This window comes from Triticum aestivum, chromosome 2A (assembly GCF_018294505.1).
Source record: "Triticum aestivum cultivar Chinese Spring chromosome 2A, IWGSC CS RefSeq v2.1, whole genome shotgun sequence".
NCBI classification, from domain to species: Eukaryota; Viridiplantae; Streptophyta; class Magnoliopsida; order Poales; family Poaceae; genus Triticum; species Triticum aestivum.
In genome coordinates, this window is record NC_057797.1 from 478130147 (window position 1) to 478149942 (window position 19796).

At 46.6% G+C, this 19796-nt stretch overlaps 1 long non-coding RNA gene across 1 annotated transcript; it reads left to right on the forward strand.

Annotated features, from left to right (window-relative positions):
* Positions 1 to 1235: 1235 nt before the first annotated feature.
* Positions 1236 to 4891, forward strand: LOC123189047 (uncharacterized). Its single transcript, XR_006495542.1, has 3 exons — positions 1236 to 1601; positions 1741 to 2015; positions 3460 to 4891. It is a non-coding gene; the product is annotated as an uncharacterized lncRNA (long non-coding RNA).
* The last annotated feature ends 14905 nt before the right edge of the window (positions 4892 to 19796 follow it).

Below are 19796 nucleotides of genomic sequence, written 5' to 3' on the forward strand. Positions count from 1 at the left end.
CAAGGGTATCGAGAATTTTAGAACTTGGTTCAGTTAAAAAAGTAAATGAAAGTATAATAACATTATACTCCATCCATCTATATACAACACCGTTCAAAATTATATTCCTTAAGTCTCAGTTTAGAATACATAACATATAAAACTGTTCATTTTATCCTATTAGATATTCTTGAAGAATGGTAACTGCTACCGAAATTAAGTGAGTATATGAAGGATCGAGCTAAATGACTTCTGATCTTGGAAAAGCGAGTCGCAGTCTTATTTGCTTGATAAATTCATGGGGTGCATATTTTGACTTCCTAAAGAACAGAGAAATTACCATTGTACTACAACATATACAGAACACTATCATTCCCTGGTTATTTTGTGGTCATGTACTTAAATATGAGATGAACACATTACACAGAATCTGTAGACAATCTATCAACCACTGTTCCTATCAATGATATGTTTGGGGAAATGAGAGCGTATGACGCCATCCAGCTAGCGTAATGTGTTGATTCCTCACCAAGTTCTGCAACCCATCCATGATAGCATCCAATCAAACAAACAGAGAGGAACAGTTTGACAGACATGATAAGCTACAAAGGATGCAAGAAGGGGCAGAGAAGGAGGGCTGGGTATACCTAGCCTATGTCGGAGTGCCACTGGAGGAGGTCGGCGACGCCAAGGATGTAGTCGACCATGGAGTTCCCATCGCGGCGGGCGTGGAGGATGGTAGAGCCATACGCGCAGCAGAATTCCACCGGTGTATTTTTTCGTCTGTTGCATTGCTGTCTCCACACCACTGTGTGCAGGTCGTGGCTCTCAGCTACTTCGGCACCAAAAGGAATAGGAGATCGACGGTGGAGGTGACGGTGGTGGTGGCGGCGGCGGGGGAGGCATGCCTAGGTTTCACGACAGGACCAGCATCGCCGTTGCCCTTTTCAACGGATCGAATCTGTACCTTTTTCTCCGGAGCACTCACCGTTGCCAGGGAGGTTGCTAGGGGGCCATTAGACCCATATTAACCTGAGACGCCCCAAAAAGCTACCAGAGCAGCGGCCCGGCATGGTTAGCGATGGTTATTAGCGAAAGGAGCCAGATTAGGAGCGATTCATTGCAAATCTGACGGCTGAAAGTACTTAAAAGTGTCGATCCGATGGCTGGGAGTGTTGATGGTCTGAGAGGGCTAGGAGGGTGCTCAGTTTTAATATATCTAAATATCAGCCCCCGCTGCCTCTCCAATCCCCGATCCTCTACTTGCCCTCTCCTTTGCCTTGCATCTGAGTCGGTCAGCGCGATATCAAAACCTGGCGGCCTGGGCCTCGCCGTCGCCGAGGAAAGCGGCTTGCCCTTTAGCGGCGTCGGCGCGGGCGAGCAGAGGGCGATCCTTCTCCACCCATGGCGTGTGGTGGTCTGCGTCTATCATCATAGCATGGACGTAGGCGCAAGCGTAACCTCAGGACCCAGACGTACATACAAGTCCGTGAGAGATGTTGCGGCCGTGGATGGAGTGGCGGCCGTGGATGGAGTAACCTCATCCCAGCGTGTCCACGGGCTTCGTACCGGTCGGTGCCATCGCGACGCCGTAGCCATCTCAATGATGGGAGCAGAACGAGGTACAAAAACGCCTATCTAGAAAATCCGGATTGGGCGTTTTCGCTGACTTCCGTGTCGTTTGTTTCCTTCCAACATATCATATATAGCAATTGTTTCCAGCTGTGGCCCGATTTCTAATCGGGACGCGTCATCCAGCAGAATTGGTGGCTCGTTCGCTGGCAACACGTTTTGAGGCTTGCCCTGCTACATGTCAGAATTCGCCACGGCCAGTCCAGGGCTTCAACTTCGTATTGTTTTGAAGGGATCCATGAGTTGTTGTTTGAGTTAGATCGAACCGATCGATTTGTAACGCTCCACTATTGCATTCTTTTGACGGTCCCAAGGAAGACATGAGGTATATTTGACAAAGAGGAAGCAACTACTGTCATCGGTGTCCTCTACTAAATTCCGATCTTTGCCACCTCCCTCTTAAGGTATTTTATGTTTGTCTCAAGCAAATAGGAGTTTCATTATTATTTTTGAGCAATTCAGAGTTGCTTTTTCATATTTGTTGGAGAATCAGCTCGATGAATATTGAGTTTATATCAATTAGGGTATCTTTTACAAACTAATACTATCCGATCTGACACTCTGTTAAGCTAATGATTTCGTGTACTACTTATTTCCTCGTGATTTTCAAGTTGCACGATTTGGCTTTTGGAGGCAATTCCAGATCTGGCTTAGTGACAAGATCTTCTTTTTCTTGAGTTATTTAGCTAACAACATCACAAGACATGGTCCTAATTGTTTCCAGATTTATATCGCTATTCAATCTAACTTCATTGAAATTCTGGACATGCCAAGGTGTTAAGCTCGTAATGTATTTCTTATGGTGGAGTGACTAATAAGTGATAGTTCTGCAAACTTCGACCATGCAGTTATGCATGTGCAAGTATAAATACATCGGCTGGTGCGTATACAGGGTGAGTGCAAGGCACGCTGTCCCATTTGAGTGAAGCCAGTAGACTACAAGGATTTGTAGTACTGAGAGACTCAGCCTGCACTGGTAAAAATCACAATGGATTCGCCCATGATTACTTCTACCGTGGGTTGCTTTTAGTGGTTTGATATGTGACCTGAATATGAGCTAGAGTATAGGGATTATCTTCTATGCTATCGGTTGGTCCTATATTCTCATACCTTAACATGTCCTACTCATTTACTTACAGTTTCATGATCCAGCACAGTCTTTCTATTTTCTTCATATTCTTAAGCAATTACTCACATTTGAAGAATGGCGAATGAAGCATGCCCTCTTTTTGAAAACTATTGTGGACCATTGGTGCTCGAGATTATATTGTGCTTAGGGCCATTGTGAGTGTCTATCACCACGAATTGCTTACGTGATCCACAAACTAGGGAAAAAATTGCAAGTTGCGTCTCTACATCAGAGGACGATTGCGCATACATGGTCTAGGAATCTTTTTACTGATCTCATGGTTGTGAGTGATATTTGGTTAAACTGGAGATCCTAGCTATAGAACATCAGCGGTGTAAAGTATATGTATTGTTGTTCAGAGGTTCTGTAGATAAATCTTTACTGATTTTTATCATGTAAGTTTCAATTATTGCATGCCAAATAAACATAAGTTCATGTTTAATTGTTTACTTGTCTCATGTTCTCTCTTCATTATTCTATATCAAAGTGATGTTGTTCAATGTGTTTGCCCTTCCTGATGTAGAAATTGATTTTCATGTTTAATTGTTTGCTCTTATTTGGTTTTTTTCCTTTGGTTTGACTTTTTTATGAACAGAAGATTTCATTGCAGGGTAGATTTCTTGGTTGATTCTAGAACGCCTTTGGCGAATTCTTGGTTGATTCTAGAACGTATTTAGCTTCCTTGGCACTTGACACAGTAGACGCGTGTGCGTGTGCAGATCTCCCATGCATCCACTGCACCACCTGCATGCTGTTGGATGGCAGTGGGGTGTCCAAGCATGTGGAAGGCCTATCCGCTGTGGCGGCGCAGCTCAGCTCTGAAAGGAGAACAATTCCAAGGACCAACCACGTATACCACAACTCCTAAACCACTGTAAGATTGTAATTAAATTGCTTTATCAATCAATCATAAGCTACAATTAACCAGTGTAATTTCCATGTGCAACACCAGAGACCTTTTGATTGAATTGGTGGTATTTTTCTGACCCAAATCAGTTCATAGTCATGCTAGCCTGATACAATTATCATATCCTTTTGTCCTGTCAATAGATGGGCTTTTGTCATGTCATGTTGATGGTCTTTTGTCCTGTCAAGCAGATGGTTAATTACTGGACAAGTAGAGCATGGCATTTTTCATGTGCAATAGCCTCGATCCACACTCACAAGCCGCAGAGGCTACTTCAACTCAAGTGGCTTGATAAGTTTTTTACTATGTGTACTCATGTATTATTTAGGTCAGAATAGTATCATATTTGATTGGTGCCCTCAGTTCATAACACACACTAATAGGTTACTTCTTTCTGGCTTTAACTTTGAAGCCTAAATAAGTATCTTTTTATTGGCACTCATGTATTATTTAGGTTAGAATAGTATCATATTTGATTGTGCTTGCAGTCATTTGTGATTCTCAGTTCGTGTATAATATATGTTCGCAAGACATAAATTTAGAACTTTTGGCACATATGTACTTTAATATTCTTGCACACTTTTATTCCTTGATTTTTTTTCCATTGAAGATGTGTCAAGTTAGTCTATAATTATTTCATCAGAGCTCATAACATGGCATGGTTTGAAGCATCAACCAATAGCTTCATTCGTTGTGCTCCTGGGACCTGGACATATCCTTCATGCCAATAAGTTTATTTAGTGATGACACCTGAACGTGTAACTCATATTTCTTTAGAAATTTAAAAGTTTTTTTCTTATACTGATGGTTCATTGTGCGGTGTGGTAACCCTGATTGACATGATTGTGATGATAGTTTTGTTGGTATGGATTTTCAGAAGTCAAGCACACATACTCATGAACGTTGTGCTGCCTATTTGTTATCCATCCATACTGCATAAGGTTTTCATGGATGGCTGTTGAGCCAATCTCAAATGAATAGCTGGATATCAGATGTAGCGCCATCATGTGTCCCTAACAAAATTGAAGTTTTTTCTTTGGTAGGACTGGGAAGTTCTGTAGATTATAATCATAATTACTAAAGATGAGGGCAACCTTATCTCCGACACCTGTCAGAGCTTGATATATGAAGTGCCGTGCAGTGGCATGTGGAGCAGGTTTTGTGACTTTTTTCCCGTTGCAACGCACCTGAAGGTCTGAGGTAAACTACTCACACATCATCGGAGGGGCCATGGAGTTGGTGTAGAGGCCCTCTGTGATCAATGCCCCCTCCGACGGAGCTCCGGAAAAGGCCCAAAGATGGGATCTCTTGGGTACAGAAGGTTGCGGCGGTGGAAATAGGGTTTCGTGGTGCTCCTAGATGTTTGCGGGGTATATGGATATATATATATATATATATATAGGAGGAAGAAGTAGGTCGGTGAAGCAACGAGGGGCCCACGAGGGTGGAGGGCGCGCCCAGGGGGGTAGGCGCGCCCCCTGCCTCGTGGCCGCCTCGTTAATTGCTTGACATCCACTCCAAGTCCTCTGGATCACGTTTGTTCCAAAAATCACATTCTCGAAGGTTTCATTTCATTTGGACTCCGTTTGATATTCCTTTTCTACGGAACACTGAAATAGGCAAAAAAACAGCAATTTGGGGTGGGCCTCCGGTTAATAGGTTAGTCCCAAAAATAATATAAAAGTGTAAAATAAAGCCCATTAACATCTAAAATAGATAATATAACAGCATGGAACAATCAAAAATTATAGATACGTTGGAGACGTATCAGGTCCCATCTTCATTGCTTATGGAAAAAGAGAGCCCAAGTTGAATCCCATGCTTGATCAGTTGAATTGACTTCTAGAATTAGAACCCCTTCCTACTCTCACAAGCGAGAACAGAAGACCCCTAAAAGTATTTTGTTTCATAAGCTACAACCACAACCCTCCCATCCTCCTTGAGAATGTTCCAAACTCATCTCAACATAAGGGCCACATTCATGCGATGGGAGGTGAGAATACCTAAACCCCCCATGTCCTTAGGCAAGCAGATATTCGCTTACTTGACCATATGGTATTTCTGGTGTCCGTTCACTGCATGCGAGAAGAAGTGCGGCTGAGGGAGTCCTGGATTAGGGGGTGTCCGGATAGCCGGACTATACCTTCGGCCGGACCCCTGGACTATGAAGATACAAGATTGAAGACTTCGTCCCGTGTCCGGAAGGGACTTTCCTTGGCGTGGAAGGCAAGCTTGGCGATACAGATATGTAGATCTCCTACCATTGTAACCGACTCTGTGTAACCCTAGCCCTCTCCGGTGTCTATATAAACCGGAGGGTTTTAGTCCGTAGGAACAGACAATCATACCATAGGCTAGCTTCTAGGGTTTAGCCTCTTTGATCTCGTGGTAGATATACTCTTGTACTACCCATATCATCAATATCAATCAAGCAAGACGTAGGGTTTTACCTCCATCAAGAGGGCCCGAACCTGGGTAAAACATCGTGTCCCCTACCTCCTGTTACCATCCGGCCTAGACGCACAGTTCGGGACCCCCTACCTGAGATCCGCCGGTTTTGACACCGACATTGGTGCTTTCATTGAGAGTTCCTCTGTGTCGTCGCCATCAGGAAGGATGCCTCATCCCGTCTTTAAAGACGGCACCGTTGCTAAGGGAGCTTTGGCTGTCGGCTAAACTCTCCGGCTAGGTGGTTTCCTTATGACCACCTGTTCGGCTGCTGCGCCGACGATGACCTCTCGGGTCATCGAAAGCAATCTTCACGTCAGCTCGGAATTCGCCGATCAGCTAGATCCAATGGAGCTCTCTTCCCTAAACGAGCTCTTGGATCGCATCGCCGCCCTGGGAGTCGCTACGGATTACGACCAGATTGGGCCTAAACCTGATCTGAGAGAGATTAACTCTCCCCAGGTCACCCATCATGTTGTCGTGGTAGAGGGACAATGCGGCGACCCTTTATCTATCTTAAGGACTAGCTATGTCCGGATTCCCGATCCCTTCAAGCCGGATACCCGCGGAGGGGAGGACATCACTCAAGACCTGAACTTAAAGTCAGGTGACGGGCTAGATTCATTGGACAGCATCCAAGAATCCAAACTTCCGAGTTCGGAAACTCCTTGGCCCCTGGGTCTCAGATTGGGTGAGGTTTCGGATTTGATTCCACCCACCCACCCGTACATAAGCGATCTATTCCAAATTAGGCAAGAGCCCGAAGAAATAGTACATCATTACTGGGCCAGATTCCTCCTGGTTATGAACAGGATAAAGGACTGCCGCGAGGAAGACGCAATTTCATTCTTCTGCAATAATTGCACAGACAAAGGAATCCTCAACGCCATAAGTCGCCGTGATATTACACGCTTCGCTGACTTGGCGTCCATAGTATGAAAGTACTGTGCGATGGAAAGCGCCTAGAAAACCAAAATAAAATTTTGGGACAATCCGGGCCTGAATACAAACCCAGTCCGAAATAAAAGGGTGCATCATCGCCAGACACCCGGGTTTAATACCAAAAAGCAAAAGCCCTCTACAGGGCACGGAACCGTACTGGAAGGATGGCTTAATGGACCCTGTAAAATTCACAGTGCAGAGGGCGCCACACCAACTCACAGCCTTAGAGCATGTTGGATACTCCGGCAGGTGGCAAAAATTGGCGAAGATCTTCTAATTACAGAAGCCACAGAAAGCCACCCCAGAGAAACTAGTACGGTATTAACAGTCTTAGAGACTTTCGCATCAAATAATATGCAAAAAAGAACACTCCGCAGCCTTGCCGAAGTCTACCAAGTAGCAACAATAAACCCATGGAGTGACACGGCTATTACTTTTAACGCCAGTGATGAACCTAAATTCCGAACAGCCCGAGCACCAGCCGCGTTGGTCCTCAGTCCAATAGTGGACGGCTTTCGTCTTACCAAGGTACTCATGGATGGCGGCAGCGGATTGAACCTCATTTATGAGGAAACCCTTCAAAAAATGGAAATAGACTGGAACCGCATTGAGCGAAGCAGCACAACCTTTAGAGGAATAATCCCCAGTCGGGAAGAGCGTTGTACAGGAAAAATCACACTAGATGTGGTGTTCGGCACGCCGGATAATTACAGGTCCGAAGAGGTCACGTTCCAGGTGGCCCCGTTCAGTAGCGGATATCACGCTCTGCTAGGGCGGGAAGCATTTACAGTCTTCCAAGCAATACCCCATTACGGGTACATGAAGCTCAAGATGCCCGGGCCTAACGGAATCATCACTCTCGCTAGTGATCTGGACATAGCACTCCGCGCCGAAAACAAGACAGTCGCACTGGCCCTCGAGGCGCTATCCGAAGCCCTAGCGGCTGAGGAACTGACTGGGCCGTGCTCCACGGTGAATAGGGACGATGTGATACTCGATAAAAGATCCAAGTCCACCTCCTTTAAAACGGCGGACGAAATAGTCAAATTCCAGGTCCATCCAACGGACCCCAATAAAACAGCTTCCATCGAGCACAGTTAAACCCTGATGTAGACGCCGCACTGCGAGAGTTCCTACGAGAGAACTAGGACATTTTCGCCTAGCACCCTTCAGACATGCCAGGAATCCCACGCAGGCTGGCCGAACACAGCTTAAATATCCTAAAAGGATTCAAGCCAGTCAAACAGGCTCTTCGGTGTTTTTCCGAACCTAAGAGACAGGCCATGGGAGAGGAACTAGCCAAGCTATTGGAGGCCGGATTCATCAAAGATATAAAACACCCGGACTAGCTAGCAAACCTGGTGATGGTACCAAAGAAGGACAAATCCTGGCGCATGTGCGTTGATTTCAAAGACCTTAACAAGGCTTGCCCAAAGGATCCCTTCCCTCTCCCCCGCATCGATCAAATTATCGATGCTACCGCTGGACACGATTCGTTGTGTTTCCTCGACGCATACTCCGGCTACCATCAAATAAAGATGGCAGAGTCAGACCAAGCCGCAACGGCATTCATCACACCATACAGCCCATTCTGCTTCAACACAATGCCCTTCGGGCTCAAAAATGCCGGCGCAACATATCAGCGCATGATTCAGACATGTCTGGCAAACCAGATCGGCAAAACAGTGGAGGCATACGTAGATGATGTGGTCGTTAAAACAAGACATGTCGAATCTCTAGTAGACGACTTGAGGCTAACATTCGATAACCTCCGAACATACGACATCAAGCTCAACCCGGAAAAATGCGTTTTTGGCGTTCCAGCCGAAAAGCTCTTGGGCTTCATTGTATCCGGTAGAGGAATTGAAGCAAATCCAGCCAAGATCTGAGCTCTGACACAATTGGATATCCCGAAGGACCTCAAACAAATATAAAAATTAACCGGATGCGTGGCGGCTCTAAGCCGCTTTATCTCCCGCTTAGGAGAAAAGGCCCTACCCCTTTACCGCCTCCTTCGGCGCACCGAACACTTCAAGTGGACGGATGCATCCACGGCCGGACTCGACGAAATAAAAGCCATCTTGGCAACAAACCCAGTCTTGGCCGTGCCAAACATTGGCGAACCAATACTATTATACATTGCAGCAATCCATCAGGTCGTAAGCGCAGTGCTCGTCGTCGAACGAGAAACGGACGGACACAAATTCCCCCTTCAAAAGCCAGACTACTATGTGTCCACTGTCCTTACTCCGTGCAAGTCACGGTACCCACATTATCAAAAGATTGCGTACGCGGTATTTATGGCATCCCGGAAGCTGCGACACTACTTTTAAGAGTGTTCAATAACAGTAGCCCCAGAAGTGCCACTTAACGATATTATAAACAACCGCGACGCGACGGGCCGGATTGCAAAATGGGCCATTGAGCTCCTCCCGTTCGACATAACTTACAAGCCACGGCGAGCTATCAAGTCGCAAGTTTTGGCCGACTTCGTCGCAGAATGGACGGAGGCCGAACTCCCTAAAGAGTATGACACATATTCAAACTGGGTCATGCACTTCGACGGCTCCAAAATGTTGGCCGGACTAGGGGCTGGCGTCGTTTTGATGTCCCCCACAGGAGACACATTTCAACACGTACTCCAGATAATGTACACAGACTCCAACAATGCAGCCGAATATGAGGCCCTTTTACATGGTCTCCAGATGGAAGTATCCATGGGCATTCAACGCCTAGAAGTGCGCGGGGACTCGAACCTCGCAATATCCCAAATAAATGGAGACTTTGATGCCAAGGATCCAAAAATGGCAGCTTATCGCAACGCCGTCCTAAAAATGTCAGCTCGGTTCGAAGGGCTCGAATTTCACCATATAGCCCGGGAAAATAATCAGGCGGCAGATGTCCTAGCATGCATCGGTGCAAAACGCGATGTAGTCCCCCCAACATCTTCTTGGAAAGGCTGATCAAGCCATCCGTAGTATGGAAAGGGGAGCCTGGCAATAACAGCCGGGACCCAACCGCACTGCCCGACACCGAACACTCTGACATAATTGGAGGCTCTGCCAATGAAATAACACCTTCAGCCCACGTAATAATGGTCGTCATCGCCCCATGGACAGAACCATTCCTCGCCTACCTTACTAGGCAAGAACTCCCCGAGGACCAAAATGAGGCACGCTGCATAGTGCGGCGATCTAAAGCCTATAAAGTCCATGAGGGAGAGCTTTATAAGAAAAGCACTACCGGAGTCCTTCAAAGGTGCATCTCCGAAGAGGAAGGGCGGAACCTCCTGGCTGAAATTCATGCCGGACTCGGTGGTCATCACGCTGCAGCTTGGTCCCTTGTAAGCAAGGCCTTCCATACAGACTTTTATTGGCCGACGGCCCGGGCAGACGCCCAGGACTTAGTCCAACGATGCGTCGGTTGCCAGCTTTTTGCAAACCAAAGCCACATGCCACCCACTGCCCTCCAAACTATCCCCATCACTTGTCCCTTCACGGTCTGGGGACTTGACATGGTTGGACCCCTTAAAGGCGGAACCCACAAGAAAAAATACTTACTGATCATGGTGGATAAGTTCACCAAATGGATAGAAGCCAAGCCTGTTAAGACGGCCGAATCCAGACCGGTGATAGACTTTATATCTGGGGTTGTACACCGTTATGGCATCCCCCACAGCATCATCACTGATAACGGCACGAACTTTACGGCCGACGAGGTAAAACTCTGGTGCAAAAACATGGGCATCAAGCTCGATTATGCTTCCGTCTATCACCCACAAACTAACGGCCAGGTCGAACGTGCAAATGGTCTTATCATGAGCGGCATCAAACCTAGATTAGTGTGGTCCCTTAAGGAATCTAATACGCACTGGGTAGAGGAGCTCGACTCCGTACTCTGGGGGCTGCGGACCACGCCAAATCGCACCACCGGATACACACCATTCTTCATGGTGTACGGCGCAGAGGCAGTTTTGCCCTGCGACATAATTCATGACTCACCTCGAGTGCGCATGTACGAAAAAAAAGAAGCCGAGCTCGATCGGCAGGACAGTTCGGACGCCTTGGAGGAAGAGCATGACGTGGCAAAAGCCCGTTCCGCATTCTATCAACAGCAGGCTCGAAGATACCAAAGCAAAGAAGTACGGGCCAAAAATTACAACGTTGGCGAATTAGTTCTACGCCTGCCGGACAAGAAAAAGGACAAACTCAAGCCCAAGTGGGAAGGTACCTTCATAATTGACCAAGTCCTGACTGGTGGAGCGTACCACCTACGAGATGCATCGGATAACCGACTCGAGCCGAACCCATGGAACGCAGCCCGTCTTCGAAGATTCTACGCCTAGCGTCGGACTCTGTGTTCGTCTCCTTCCTCTGTCCATTTTTATATACTTTCTGTCTTACATTTCTCTCCTTCTCCTCTCTCTCTTATAGCCTTTAAAGGCTCATAAAGTGATGCGCTATCCGCGCTCATTAAACCTGGGGGCTTCTTTAAACAGAAGCTTATTTATACTGGCTTCATGCCCAATACATGTGTCACACTTCCGCATGTACCTTTTATTCACCATTATATGCATCGATATGACTTCAGTTTTGGCCAAGCTGGGTTGCCTGGCTCCTGTGCTTACCCCTACGTTCCTGATTATTCGGCTAGGTGGTAAAGGGAGCACCTCTGCGATTGTTACTGTCGGGTCAGCCGGATGTGTACCTCAGACTGGGTGAAGCCGAAAGCTAGCGTTCTTAAGGGAATATTCGGTCGGTGAACTAAAGATGATATTTTTTTCACTTATTTATCTATACGCCCCCAGATGTTTTTCCTGCGTCTCTTTTCGCAGAATGTACATGCACTTTAGGGCATATGCCTCCCAGGGAAAGGAACCCCTAACGGAACTATTCTCCCTGGAAGATGTTTCTTACTAACCATGTAATATAACATAACTAGTTGGGCACTTGTCTGTTCAAGCACTAATGACCCCTACGCCTGGTCTCCATGCATACCCCGGTTCTTATATAACCGCGAGGGTATTCAGACACACTCCGGAGCGTCAGGTCCCGAGGTTGAAGCGAAAAGGTCGGCCATGACAAACGATCTACAATCCGGGTAAAAGGCATTACACATGTCAATTAAAATTACATAGTCAATATTGTATTCCTCTTCAATACCATCTAACAGGCTGTCTAGTTACAGTCCTGTTGGGAATACTTTGCGGCCAATTCTACTTGGCCGTATACTAAGCTCACAAGGATCTCCTTCCCATTGGGCCCCACGGGTCCGACCTCAGCCATGTGGTTTGGGTCAGCCTTCGTGTACCGCGTCTTCATCATGGCCCAGGCCTCCCTGGCGCCTTGACGGCAGGCCGACATCTTCCACAATCGGAAGCGCCGCCGCGCTCCCTTCAGCTTCTCTACAAGCTCTCCAAGGCCTTCGGGCATGGAGACGGATGGCCACAAGGCCTGGGCGACGCCTTGCATCACCTGCCGAACTCGCTCGTGCAGTTGTGAGAGCTTGGGAAGAAGGTCACCTGTAGAACCGGGCATTTCCTCTGCAAGACGACCTGTTAGCATACCTACAGACATTACTCTGTTAGTCGATTTCCTCGCCGAACTCCTTTTTCAAAGTTCGTTTAAGCACTTACTAAATATGCCGCGTCGAAGCCGCTGATTCTCCTTAACGGAGTCCAACAGTTGGGCACGAACATCCTTCAGTTCAACGCCCAGCTTGGTGTTGGCATCTTGGAGATCGTTCTTCTCCCGCCACACCTTTGTCAGCACACTCTCACCAGCCTTCAGCTGGCGTAGGAGTTGTTGCTTTTCCGGATTTAATCCGGCGCTATCTGCAATTTCATTTGTCAGATTCGCACCCACGCCGCACTTCGCAAAATACTTATCTTTCGAAGCGTATATTACCAGAGGGGGTCTCCTTGGGCTCCCCTGCCGCGGCTAGTGCGGCCTCAAGTTGGGCTTTGCACTCTTCCAGCTCCTGGGACAGTAGGGTATTCTTTTCTGTAAGAACCTGCATAACAAATGATCCTTAAATCAGTTATTCTAACTGTTTCAAGTCTCGGGGGCTACTGGTATATATATAATTACCAAAAATTTCTTACCTGTATGTCTTTTACATACTGCTCCATGGCTCTGGCTAGACCATTTTGAGCGGCACGGAGGTACGCATCTCCCAAATTGAAGGCATCCAATGCCTCTTGGGAGAAACAAGCGTCACGAAGAACTATCCGGCGACGCATGTGGTTCATGGCACTCTCCACCTCGGAATTGGTGGTAGACAACATGTCCGCATCCTCTGTCGAAGGAGCGTCTGGTGTGCGCCTTGTGTTCGCCTCTGCTTCCGGACCAGGCTTTGGAGCCTGGCTGGTGAAGGCGCGATTGGCAACCTCTCCGGATATAGTCCGGCGAGGTCTCTTCATCCTGAAAAGAGCACGAGCATTAATATGCCTTGAAGGAATAACACCTGGGAATAAGATGGCGCGCTATACCTTTGCGCCGGCGTCTCAGTCCGGACCGCACTTCTTTTCAGCCCGTGGGGCCTTGCCGCCCCTCGTTGGCTAGTCGCCGCAGGCTCGGCCTCCCGTCTCAAGGACCTCCCTTGCAAAACACGGTTGTCATACGGCAATCGGAAACACGCGAGGATAGATCCCTTTTCAAAGTGCTGGGACTTCGGTCTCAGTTACCTGTGAGGCTGGGAGTAGTCCTGGGTAATCGGTCGTAATGGCCACCAAGGCGTTGTCCTTGCTCAATTGATGAAACACCCCATCAATCAGCTCCACAGATAAGTCCGGATCCTCTTGAGAGGCCGGGTCGAGGGACCGTCCCGGATCCTCGGGTTGTGGAGGAGGGCTGTTTATTTCATTAACAGCCTGGCGCAGTTCCTGCGTTGAAGTCGTTAGACTGAATATTTAACGATGGGAATATAAAACGGATGGGCAAGTAAAAGTGTCCACTTACCCAACTTGGGGGATTATACATAAAAAATCCACCGTGTGGATTGACGCGGAGAAATTCCTCCTCTTCTCCCTTGTACAAAGCGGACAAGGTCTTTATTAGAGCGGCAGCCGAATCCGGCCCCTTACGACCGTGGCGGGTGGAGTCGTCCTCCCCGTTGAAGTCCCACATGGGGTGGCCTCTATACTGGAGCGGCTGCACCCCTCGCATGATGCATGCGGCCATGACCCCGATCATGGTCAGTCCGGAATGAGCTAACAATCTTATCCGGCCCATCAGGTAAAGAACGTCCTTGTCACTTTCCCTCTGAGGGCTCCGTGGACGCCAGCTTAGGCGCTTCTTTAGGGGAGCACTATCGAACTCAGGGAGGCCAATCCGGACAGGATCCAGCAGCGGGACGTCCTCTATATAAAACCATTCCGAAGGCTAGTCCTCGGACGCCTTCTTTGGGGTTCCGGATAGATATCCGGTCCCAGCGATGCGCCACACTTCGGCTCCGCCCACTTGATATATTTGACCCCTTCTGAGAACGGGGCACAAGGCAGAATAGCCTTTTCCACAGCGCGAAATGAGCCTCGTAGCCCAAAAACAGCTCACAAAGGGCTACGAAGCCCGCGATATGCAATACGGAGGCAGACGTGAGGTTGTGCAGCTGGAGGCCATAGAACTCTAGGAGCCCCCGGAGAAACGGATGAATTGGAAATCCGAGCCCTGTTATTAAGTAAGGGACAAGGCATACCCGCTCTCCTTTGGAGGGATTGGGGGCGCTCTCCGCTTGCTCTCCGCCATTATAAATGGCAAGTCCGACTCGAACCGGGACCATATAGGCCGGGGGGAGAAATCCCTTGGTCTGGAGCGTCACTAGCTCGCTGTGCGGGATGGAGCACCTCTTCCAATCTCCAGGCTGAGGGCTGGAAGGGCGAGAGGAGGAGCTGCGGTGACCGGCCATGATAGAATGGACCTCTATCGGATACGCTCTGATGAATACTCGCGGAGGGGAGAAGGTGTGGTTTGGATCTAAATCCTCGTCCCCTTAAATAGGCGGCTCATTCACGCGGCTAGGGGTGTAAATATAAAAAAACACCCTGAATTTTCGTATTCGTTTGACACATGGAAGACGGTCATTATTGGGCGTAGAAGCCAAGGAGCACTACATTTACAAGAAAACAGACACTATTCAACAGGTACACGGAATTTGGAGGAGAACCCGCCTTGCAATGCCGAAGACAATTTGCGCGGCGGACTCATCGTCATTGAAGCCTGGTTCGGGGGCTACTGACGGAGTCCTGGATTAGGGGTTGTCCGGATAGCCGGACTATACCTTCGGCCGGACCCCTGGACTATACCTTCGGCCGGACCCCTCGACTATGAAGATACAAGATTGAAGACTTCGTCCCGTGTTCGGAAGGGACTTTCCTTGGCGTGGAAGGCAAGCTTGGCGATACGGATATGTAGATCTCCTACCATTGTAACCGACTCTGTGTAACCCTAGCCCTCTCCGGTGTCTATATAAACTGGAGGGTTTTAGTCCGTAGGAACAGACAATCATACCATAGGCTAGCTTCTAGGGTTTAGCCTCTTTGATCTCGTGGTAGATCTACTCTTGTACTATCCATATCATCAATATCAATCAAGCAGGACGTAGGGTTTTACCTCCATCAAGAGGGCCCGAATCCTGGGTAAAACATTGTGTCCCCTGCCTTCTGTTACCATCCGGCCTAGACGCACAGTTCGGGACCCCCTACCCGAGATCCGCCGGTTTTGACACCGACAGCGACAAATCCTTGTCAAGGGAGTTTGTGCACCCTGATGTCCTACAAGACACACATGGCTATGTGGTACCTTTGAGTAAGTATCCCAAAATGATATAGAACCCAACGAAGAGTGGAGGAGAGTGTTAATACATGTGTTTCTGTCGCACACAAGTTGTCATAGGTCTTGTGTGAATTAATTGTTTTGGTATATGCAAGAATTAGTGCAGTGACAGAAAACAAGTAACTAGAAGTCGGAATGAAGTAAATAGAATAAAAGTAAAACACTGAAAGTAAATTGTCGGTTTGTCTACAGTAGAGAAGTTAGGCACGAGAAAAATTCAGATCATGTATACATCAGATGTGCCAGTGCATCGGTAATACTAGTTACCTCTTTATGTAATTCTACCTCTTTGATTATATGTTCAATAGATGGTTCACCCTTGAACAGTTGAACTCCTCCATGTAGGGATTGTTCACCTTTACTATTCTGCGCCAACGCTCACTACATATAAACAACTTAATAATCATTTATTAATTTGTTTTGAAAAAAACATTTATTGAAATACATGAACATTTTTGGAATATTCCAATATTTTGAAATTCCTATTTTTAAAGAAAACAAACCTTTTGTCGGAATTATGTTTTAAAAATGGAATATTTACTCAAAGTTGTGAATATCTTTTTGAAAACATGAACACTCTGAAATCATTTTTTAAATGCATTCTTTAAACACAAGCAGTATGAACATTTTTTTTGAAAAGTGTGAACATTTCAGAAAAATGAATACTTTTAGAAATTCAAGTATTCTTGAAAAATAAAGAAAGTGAAAATTTTAAATTTCTAAACATTTACGAAAATGTTAACGTCCACACGTGTGGGTGTTAGCCCACTCATCCACACGCCTTCATCATCGTTCAGTAACTTCTGCATGAATCTTGGCACGAATTAGTTGATTTTGTATACCACGTAGGACAACTCGTGTGTGTGGTGTGTGAGAGAGGTCGCCCACACATCCGTTTTACCACACGGAGGGGTCGGTGTGTGGGCGTTTAGCAGTTCGCCCACACACCAGTTTTTCAGTCACACACAAGGGCTGGTGTGTGGGCGTTTGCCATCTCGCCCACACACCCGCCTCCTCTCCCACACCCAAGCTGCCAGTTGCCATGCGTTTTGCAGTGTACATGACAACTGCCCTAATATGATTGCAAGCAGATGGAAACTCTCTATTTTTTTTACCCGAACATGTCAGTTGCCATATGTTTTGCATGGTACATGGCAAAATTGCCCTAGCGTGCACGTAAGAAGATGGCAACTCTTTCTTTTTAAATGACAACTGCCCTAGCGTGCTTGTGAGCACATGGCAACTCTCTCTTTTACCCGAACATGTTTTTTGCCATGCCTTTTTTTGTAGCGCTACATGGTAACTGCCTAGTGTTAGTAGGTGGCAACTCTTAAAGTTTTGAAATCATGACAACTGCAGTAGACCAGACCACACATGGCAACAGCTGTAGTTGTCCAAAAAATGGCAATCTGAAACTTTAACCTGAGATGGCAACTGCAGTTGAGCAAACATGGCAACTGTAGTTGTCCGACATGACAATCGTAGTTCAGTGACATGGCAACTGCACTTAAACGAACATGGACGAGGGTCCGACCCATGGCAACTGCGGGGCGCGCGGTAAAGTGCCACGTGGGGCGTGCGGGACCACGAGGTACGAGGCCTGACGTATCGGACGTGTGGGCGTTATCTACTTCGCCCACACGCACATGTGTAAGAGGGACCGGGAGGGGAAAAAGAGGCGTGTGGGCGCTAATTGTTTTGGCCACACACAGACGTGTGGGTTGGTCCTCTTAGGCACCACACAGAACATGTGGGCAGACTCCTTAACGCCCACACGTGTGGCAGTTATCGGCGTCCAACATTTATTGGAAAATTAAAAAATTAAAAAAGAAAAATAGTAAAAAAACGAAATATGTATATTGCAACCATGTGCCAGATTGCGAAACTGCCACACGCCTCCCGATCTTCTTCCTTTCTCGCACGTCCTCCTCGACCTCCCTCTCGATTTCTTTCCTTTCATGCACGCCTCCCAATCTCCTTCCTTTCCCGCGGGCACACCCGCTCACCCGCTCGTGACTTCCTAATTTTCGTAATCGTCAATTATGGCCCCACATGACTTCCCAACTTTCGGCAAAAATAATGCTTGGTCTAGGATTTGATCTCTGGTCTGCAGGTAATCAACAAAGGAAACTAATCACCTCACCTATGACACTGATTGTTGAACAAGCTAAGGAAAATACTGTTTTTGACATGTTTTTGCCTTTAATATGTTAGCACTGATTTTTTTGTTTCAAGCATCGTGGTAACTTTGATCATTGGGAATAAATTTGTTGAACCGGCCCCCCGGTAATTTCTGTAAATAGCACGATAACATTCATGCTATAGACCTGATAATTTAGATACAAACATCGTGGTAACTTTAACCATTGGGGAAGATAAATGTGAAAAGATACCCGATAATTTATGTGTAAATAGATGGTAATATACGCAGCGCACATCTGATAACTGAGGTAGGAACACCATGGTAACTTTGATCGTAGGGATTTTTTTTGAAAAGATACTCCGATATCTTCTGTGTAAATAGCACGGTAGTATACCTCCCTCCCCTGGTATGTTTATGTGTAAATAGCATGAAAATATATGCACTGCGATAACTAAACACCATGATAAGTTTCTGACCCGTGGGGGAGAATTTCCTGAAACATACCCCTGATAAATTTTGTGTAAATAATATGATATTTTAAGCACTACGAGCTTGATAAGTTACCTAGAATCACCATGATAACTTGTTCTCCTAGGAAAAAGTTGTTCAAAACATCCCTAATAATTTTTGTGTAAATAACATGATAATATAAGCACCACATAACCGATAATTTGCAATATAAACATGAAGGTAATTTTTTTTTACCAAAGGAAAATAAGTTGTTAAAGACATACACTCGCCTCGCGCGTGGGCCTCTTGGATGAACACAACACATGGCGTGCCACGAGAAAGTGACATAATGTTTAGTGTCATGAAGGGCACACGTGCTATAGGCGTGATAAGTTATGCAAAAACATCGTGGTAATTTTTGACCTATGAAAAATGCTATCGAAACACACCCAAGTTTTTAGGCGCAAGTAACATGATAATATACGAACTGTAGACCCGGTAACTCATGTACAATCCCCTATGGTAACTTTGACCAAGGAGAGGTTGTGTATAAAATACAGTGGTTACTTTGAAGGGGTGTAGTTGTTGAAGCATAGTACCTGATACGTTCTATGTAAATAGTATGGTAAGTTACGCAACACAGGCCTGATAATTTGCATACGAATATCATGGTAACTTTGTCCTGAGGAGAAATCATGTGGTAGACGTGAAGAAGTGACAGTTTTCTCGGGGATGGGCGCGCGAGATGTGCGGGAGAAACAGGTTTCTCGGGCGAGCCTCCGGGGTCATTTAGGGGGAGGCGAGGTCAAAGGACAGGGGATCGTGTGGTATTTTAAAATAAAAGAAGTAGAGGTGTAGCAGTTTTACTTATATGGTACACGTGTGCCAAATATCACAGTCCAAAAAAAATACTACCTTTGTTTACAAATATAAAATGTTTTGGATATTTTAATAGGAACTACAGTACATACGACTGAATCGAGTGGATAAACACACAAAATGTGTCTATATATATATTCGATTCATAAAAAAGTTAGAGCATCTTATATTTGTGAAGTTAGGGGTATAACAGATAAAAACACACACAAAAATCTTCCAGAAGATTTCGAAACCAGGTCGCTTGCTCGTGTAAAAGGCTCAAAGTGGGCTGGCCCAGTTCCCGTCGCTTGGGTGTTCGTGTTTTGTGGCAGAGAATGGCCTTACTGGGCCAGTCTTCCATTACAGCGAGGTCCAGTCCCGTGTGGGCTGTACCTCAGGTGTGTCCCGAGGCCATCTTTATCATTCCATTGAAAAATCTCAAAAAAAAAAACCATTCCATTGAAAGAAACAAACATA